General features: G+C 35.3%; 1 pseudogene; it reads right to left on the bottom strand.

Annotated features, from left to right (window-relative positions):
- Positions 1-572: 572 nt before the first annotated feature.
- The window catches only part of LOC115930172 (zinc finger protein 737-like), a 206499-nt pseudogene continuing 200389 nt past the window's right edge, over positions 573-6682 (bottom strand).

Raw genomic sequence — 6682 nt, 5'->3', positions numbered from 1 at the left:
CTGCACATCCGTTTATAGGCTCTCTGCAGGGGGAAGCACATCACACACTGTTGGCTCATTCTGGCAGCCCAACCTGGCATTGTCTTTACACAATCCTGCATGGAATTTTGTATTTACAATTATCAGGAGCATTTCATCTTTCACTCCATAGCCATAGTTTCAGGGGGTCTCCCTACAGCATGTCAATATAAAAATAAAAATAAAAAAACACAAAAAAGACAGAAAGAGAAAATGAGAGACAAAGATACAAAAATCAAATAACAATTAATAAAATAACATTAGTAAGTTTTTCTCTTTCAAAAAGCTATTTTAATATATATATAATTATATTTCCAATCAACAGACATACTTTCAATATAAAGGTTTATTAAAAAATTTTTAAATCAAGATTCAACTTGCTTTTCTACAAGAGTCAGTTGAGATCTAATGAGAAAAAAAGACTGAAAGTGGAAAGATGGAAGTAGAAATTTCATGTAAATATTAACCAAATGAGAGCAGAAGAGCTCAGAATAATATTACACAAGCTACATCTTAAGTCAAAAACTGTCATATTTTATAAAATGTACTTTAAGTCAAATCTTCAAAATGTCAAAGAAGCATGAAGGATGGTTAAACGCTTTGCCACATTCTTCACACTTGTAGAGTTTCTCTCCAGTATGAATTCTCTTATGTATAGTAAGGTATGAGGACCAGTTGAAGGCTTTGCCACATTCTTCACATTTGTAGGGTTTCTCTCTAGTATGAGTTATTTTATATGTAGTAAGGTGTGAGGACCAGTTGAAGGCTTTGCCACATTCTTCACATTTGTAGAGTTTCTTTCCAGTGTGAATTATCTTATGTGTAGTAAGGTATGAGGACCAGTTGAAGGCTTTGCCACATTCTTCACATTTGCAGGGTTTCTCTCTAGTATGAATTTTCTTATGTGTAGCAAGGGTTGAAAACTTGTTAAAAGCTTTGCCACATTCTATACATTTGAAAGGTCTTTTTTCCAGTATGTCTTCTCTTATGTCTGTTTGAATTTGAAAATTTGTGAAAGACTTTCATATATTTATCACATTGAAATATTTTTTTCTTGGTATTTGTGAAGCATTGGTTAAGTCCATTATAACCTCCTTTGTGCACCTTACACTCATCCACACTTTCACATTCTTTTTTTAACTGTAAATTGTCATGTCCACATTTTTCATAACTAACTTCTCAGTATCAGTTTTTGGAAAGAATCTTTTACACTCTGCTCTGGCCAAAGGTCTTGGGCAAAATGAGAACACATAACTGAAAGAAACAATACAAATACATTACTTCAATTGCTAGACTCAGATAAATATACTTTACAAATCTAACCTATAAAATTATACAAACTACATAAGCAAGATGACATAGCAAAATACCATGAACTGTAATTTCTTCCTGGACATATAAATGTAACAAAAACATACTGATCAAAAAACGTTTGTAAAAAATGTATAAATGAGTTAAGTGTGTGAAGGGCGCCAAGTGAGCACAATGCAAAGAGCCACATAGAAGAAAAAGATGTCTGTTACTTATGCCCAACACAGCTCTTCCTACTCTCCATATAAGATTGTGTCTTCAAAAGTAAATTGCCAAATGGATGTGGTGGCTTATACCTGTAATCCCAACACTTTGGGAGGCTGATGTGGGTGGATGACTTGAGGCCAGGAGTTCAAGACCAGCCCGGCTGAGATGGTGAAACCCCATCTCTACTAAAAATACAAAAAATTAGCCAGGCATGGTGGTGGGTGCCTGTAATCACAGCTACTCGGGAAGCTGAGGCATGAGAATTGTTTGAACCTGGAAGGCGGAGGTTGCAGTGAGCAGAGATCGTGCCACTGCACTTCAGCCTGGGCGAAAGAGAGAGACTTCATCCCCCACCCCCCAAAAAAAGTAAATTGCTGACCAGGCATGATGGCTCATGCCTGTAATCTCAGCACTTTGGGAGGGCAAGGCGGGAGGATTATCTGAGATCAGGAGGTTGAGACCAGCCTGACTAACATGGTGAAATCCCATCTCTACTAAAAATACAAAAAATTAGCCAGGCTTGGGAACAGATATGTGTAATCCTAGCTACTTGGGAGGCTGAGGCAGGAGAATTGCTTGAACTGTCGTGGCAGAGATTGTAGTGAGCCAAGATCATGCCACTGCACTCCAGCCTGTGTAACAGAGTGAGACTCTGTCTCACACATACACACACAAATGTAAATTGCCAACCCCTCGTTTTTAAAAACAAAACAAAACAAAATTAGAAAAATATTGGCACATATATCTTTATTTCTGGCTTCTAGGGGCTGTCTTAGACATTAGTTAATGTCTCTCATGACATAAAATGCTGAAAGAAATGGTGATACATGTTAGAATGACAGTTTGAGTCTGCTGAGTCTGAAGGTATATTATAGAGAAGCAGAGAAACTGCAGTACCCCAAACAGGGAATGGGTGTGGCAAGTGATTATGGATTATTAAGAAGAAATGTGAACAAGCTGATTTATCTAAACAATAAAAACAAAATTTTAGACAAGATACATCCTAAAAACATGTTTGAGGAATTCACAGAATCTTTAGCCAAGACAATTGACTTCAGACTACGCAAGCACAAAGCTATATTATAAAGATTGTAACAGGTAGCTTTTTGTTAATGTCCAAATCTCAATCAAAGATTATAATGTATACCAAATATTAGAACAACATGGCCCCATCAAAAACATAAAATTTTCTAAAGCAACCATAGAAAGTATAGAAAGTAATTTTAAAAATTCAAAATAGATTGAACAGGCCAGGGTTAGTGGCTCATTTCTGGAATCCCAACACACTGGGAGATCAAGGTGGGAAAATCACATGAGGTCAGGAGTTTGAGACCACCCTGGCCAACATGATGAAACCCTGTATCTACTAAAAATACAAAGATTAGCTGGGCATGGTGGCATTTGCCTGTAATCACAGCTACTTGGGAGGCTGACACAGGAGAACTGCTTGAACCTGGGAGGGGAATGTTGCAGCGAGTGGAGATTGTACCACTGTACTGCAGCCTGAGCAACACTGTCTCAAAAATAAAATGAAAAAGGCTGGGCTTTGTGGCTCGTGCCTGTAATCCCAGCACTTTAGGAGGCCAAAGTGGGTGGATCATTTGAGGTCAGGAGTTCAAGATCAGCCTGGCCAACATGGAGAAACCCCGTCTCTACTAAAAATACAAAAAATTCGTTGGGCGTGATGGCAGGCAGCTGTAATCCCAGCTACTCGGGAGGCTGAGGCAGGAGAATCGCTTGAACCTGGGAGGCAGAGTTTGCAGTTAGCCGATATCACGCCACTGCACTCCAGCCTCAGCGACAGAAAAAGACTCCGTATCAGAAAAAAATAGAAACACAGACAACTACCGAAGATCAGAAAAATAAAGATAAAAAAATTAAAATACAAAAACCAAAAATTGTGGATATAAAATTACCCAAAAAACTGAAAAATTTCTTAAAAGAAAATATGACGTAAACATGAAAAAGCTGAAAAAACAAATTTAGGTACACACAAAGATAATAACAGACACAAATATAAGCAAAATTTCAAAATGGCATATGAGAAAAGAATTTTGGGCACTACAATATAAAAATGTTTCATTTATAAGCATTGTCTCATGAGATAACCAGTGAATTTATCAAAAAAAATTTGCAAGTCAGAAGGAAACTGTGTGATATTGTTAAAGTTATAATAATTTTAAAAAAGCTGTCAAGTGGGAATAATACCATCAGCAAAATTGTACTACCAAATACAAAGACGTCCTTCCAAAATAACCAAATCCTGAGAAAGTATATTGACATTGCATATGCTCTACATATCAAAGATGCTGAAAGGAGGTTCTTTCACTGAAAATAACATAATGCAATACGCACATACACAAAAATGAAATTTATTACTTAACATTATCATAATGATACAGAAAACATTTTTAATTATTCTCTAAAATTTAAAAGGTAAAAGTATAGACATGATTATAAACATCTGTTAATGAACACAAAACATAAAAAAATAAAATTAGCAAAATCGATAACAAAGTTGAAGGCAGATGTAATGATGAAGAATGTTTGTATGCAATTGAAGTTAGTTTTTTACCATATTCAAATACATTGTTGGATCTTTCAGAGGTTTTATGTAATCCCCCAAGGTATCTAAGAAAATATTTATATAGATACACAAAAGAAAGTAAGAAAAAAACGGAAAGCATATCAATACAGAAATTTAAAAAAAAAACACAAAAAAAGGCAGAAAGAGAAAATGAGAGAAAAAGATAGAATCAAATAAAATGATTAATAATATAAGATTAGTAAGATTTTCTCTTTCAGAAAACTATTTAAATATATATATATAATTATCTTTCCAATCAAGAGACATACTTTCAATAAACAGGTTTATTAAAAAATGTTTAAAATCAATGTTCAACTTGCCTTTCTACAGGACTCAGTTGAAATCTAATGACAAAAAAGACTGAAAGTGAAATAATGGAAGTAGAAATGTCATGTAAATATTAACCAAATGAGAGCAGAAGAGGTCAAAATAATATTACACAAGATACATGTTAAGTCAAAAACTGTCATATTTTATAGAATGTACTTTAAGTTCAAACTTCAGAAAGACAAAGAAGGACATTAAACAATATATAGATTCATTCACTGAGAACCTATGACAAATTTATTTATCCATGTGTTTATTTGTGTGTGTGTGTGTTTCAAATTAGGGTTTCAAATATATAAAGCAAACACTAACAAAATTGAATAAACACAGAGAGAGCAATATAATTATAGTAGGATATTCCAATACCCCACTTTCTGTAATAATAATGAAACAAGACAGAATATTAGTAAGAAACAGAGGACTAGAAGGCAGTAAAAAACACTTATTTCTAATGAAGGTATAGAGAACACTCCTCAACAGCATCAAAATACACAGCCTTAATAGCTCAAACAACATTCTCCTATATAGACCACCTGTTAGTCCAAAAACAAAATCTTAACACATATATATATATATTTTTGAGATGGGGTGTTTCACTCTTGTTACCCAGTATGGAGTGCAATGGTGCAGTCTCAGCTCACTGCAACCTCCGCCTCCCAGGTTCAAGTGATTCTCCTGCCTGAGCCTCCTGAGTAGCTGGGATTACAGGCATGCACCACCACGCCCAGCTAATTTTGTATTTTTAGTACAGGCACGGTTTCTCCATGTTGGTCAGGCTGGTCTTGAACTCCTTACCTCAGGTGATCCGCCTGCCATGGCCTCCCAAGTGCAGGGATTACAGGTATGAGCCACCGCGCCCAGCCTTAACACATTTTTTAAAACGTAGATTTTATAGATTACTTTCTATGACAAAAAATGAAATTAGAATATAAAACAATAATATAAATATTTAATACATTTACAAATATATAGAAATTATACGACACACTCTTGAGCATGCACTTGTTGAAATTACTGGGCTGGGTGCGATGGCTCATGCCTGTAATCCCAGCACTTTGGGAGGCCGAGGTGGGTGAATTTAACTCCATCTCAAAAACAAACAACCAAAAAAGAAAGAATTAATATTGTGAAGATGTCTGTACTGCTCAATTTAATCTACAGATTTAACTCAATGTTTTTCAAATTTCTCATTGCATTTTTGAAGAAATAAAAACAGCAAATCCAAAAGTATATGGAATCTAAAGAGACAAGAGAGTACCTACCCAACAATCTTCAAAAAAAGGAACAACGTTGGAGGCTTTACCATTTCTGATTTCAAAACACATCAAAAAGCTACAGAATTAAAACAATTGGTATGAGTATAAAGGTGAAAAATTAGAAAAATAAAACAGAATGCAGTACATATATTAACTTTCACATAACTATTGCAGCATTGTGACTGAAAGCCAATAGGTAAAAGCAATGCAAATTTCTGTCACCAAATCATTCAGTAGGTACAAAAATACTGGAATATCACTCAGTGAGCCACTGCACCCGGCCTAGAAATATTTTATTGTAAATTTTGTTATGTTTTTGACACAAAATACATTAGTAAAAATAATACCTAAGAGAGATACAGAGTTATTATAGTTTTTAAATTATCTTCAAATCCAAAAGTGTTTCTTTCACACAAAAATAATGTAGATTCACAAATAAATAGATGTTGAAATTAGGAGATTTTTTATGACTACTCATCTAGACAGGATTAAAAAACTGTTATAGGCTTGGTGCAGTAGCTCATGCCTGTAATCCCAGCACTTAGGGAGGCGGAGGTGGGTGGATCACCTGAGGTCGGGTGTTCGAGACCAGCCTGACCAATGTTTAAGCCCCGTCTCTACTAAAAATACAAAATTAGCCTGGCATGGTGGCGCATGCCTGTAATCCCAGCTACTTGGGACACTGAGGCAGGAGAATTGCTAGAACCCAGGAGGCAGAGGTTGCAGTGAGCTAAGATCCCACCATTATATTACAGCCTGGGCAACAAGAGCAAAACTCTCTCTCAAACAAACAAACAAACAACAACAACAAAAAACTGCAAAAAACCTACTACAAGAAACACACAACAAATATACAAGTGACACAAAAATACCAGGATAAAATTTATACAGGCCAACAAACATAGAAATAATTATACTGGTAATAGACATACGGCTTATTCACATTTAATTTTGCTCCACACTGTCTTAAATTGTA

Source organism: Gorilla gorilla, chromosome 20 (genome assembly GCF_029281585.2).
Source record: "Gorilla gorilla gorilla isolate KB3781 chromosome 20, NHGRI_mGorGor1-v2.1_pri, whole genome shotgun sequence".
Lineage (NCBI taxonomy): Eukaryota > Metazoa > Chordata > Mammalia > Primates > Hominidae > Gorilla > Gorilla gorilla.
This window is presented reverse-complemented; position numbering and strand designations above follow the sequence as displayed.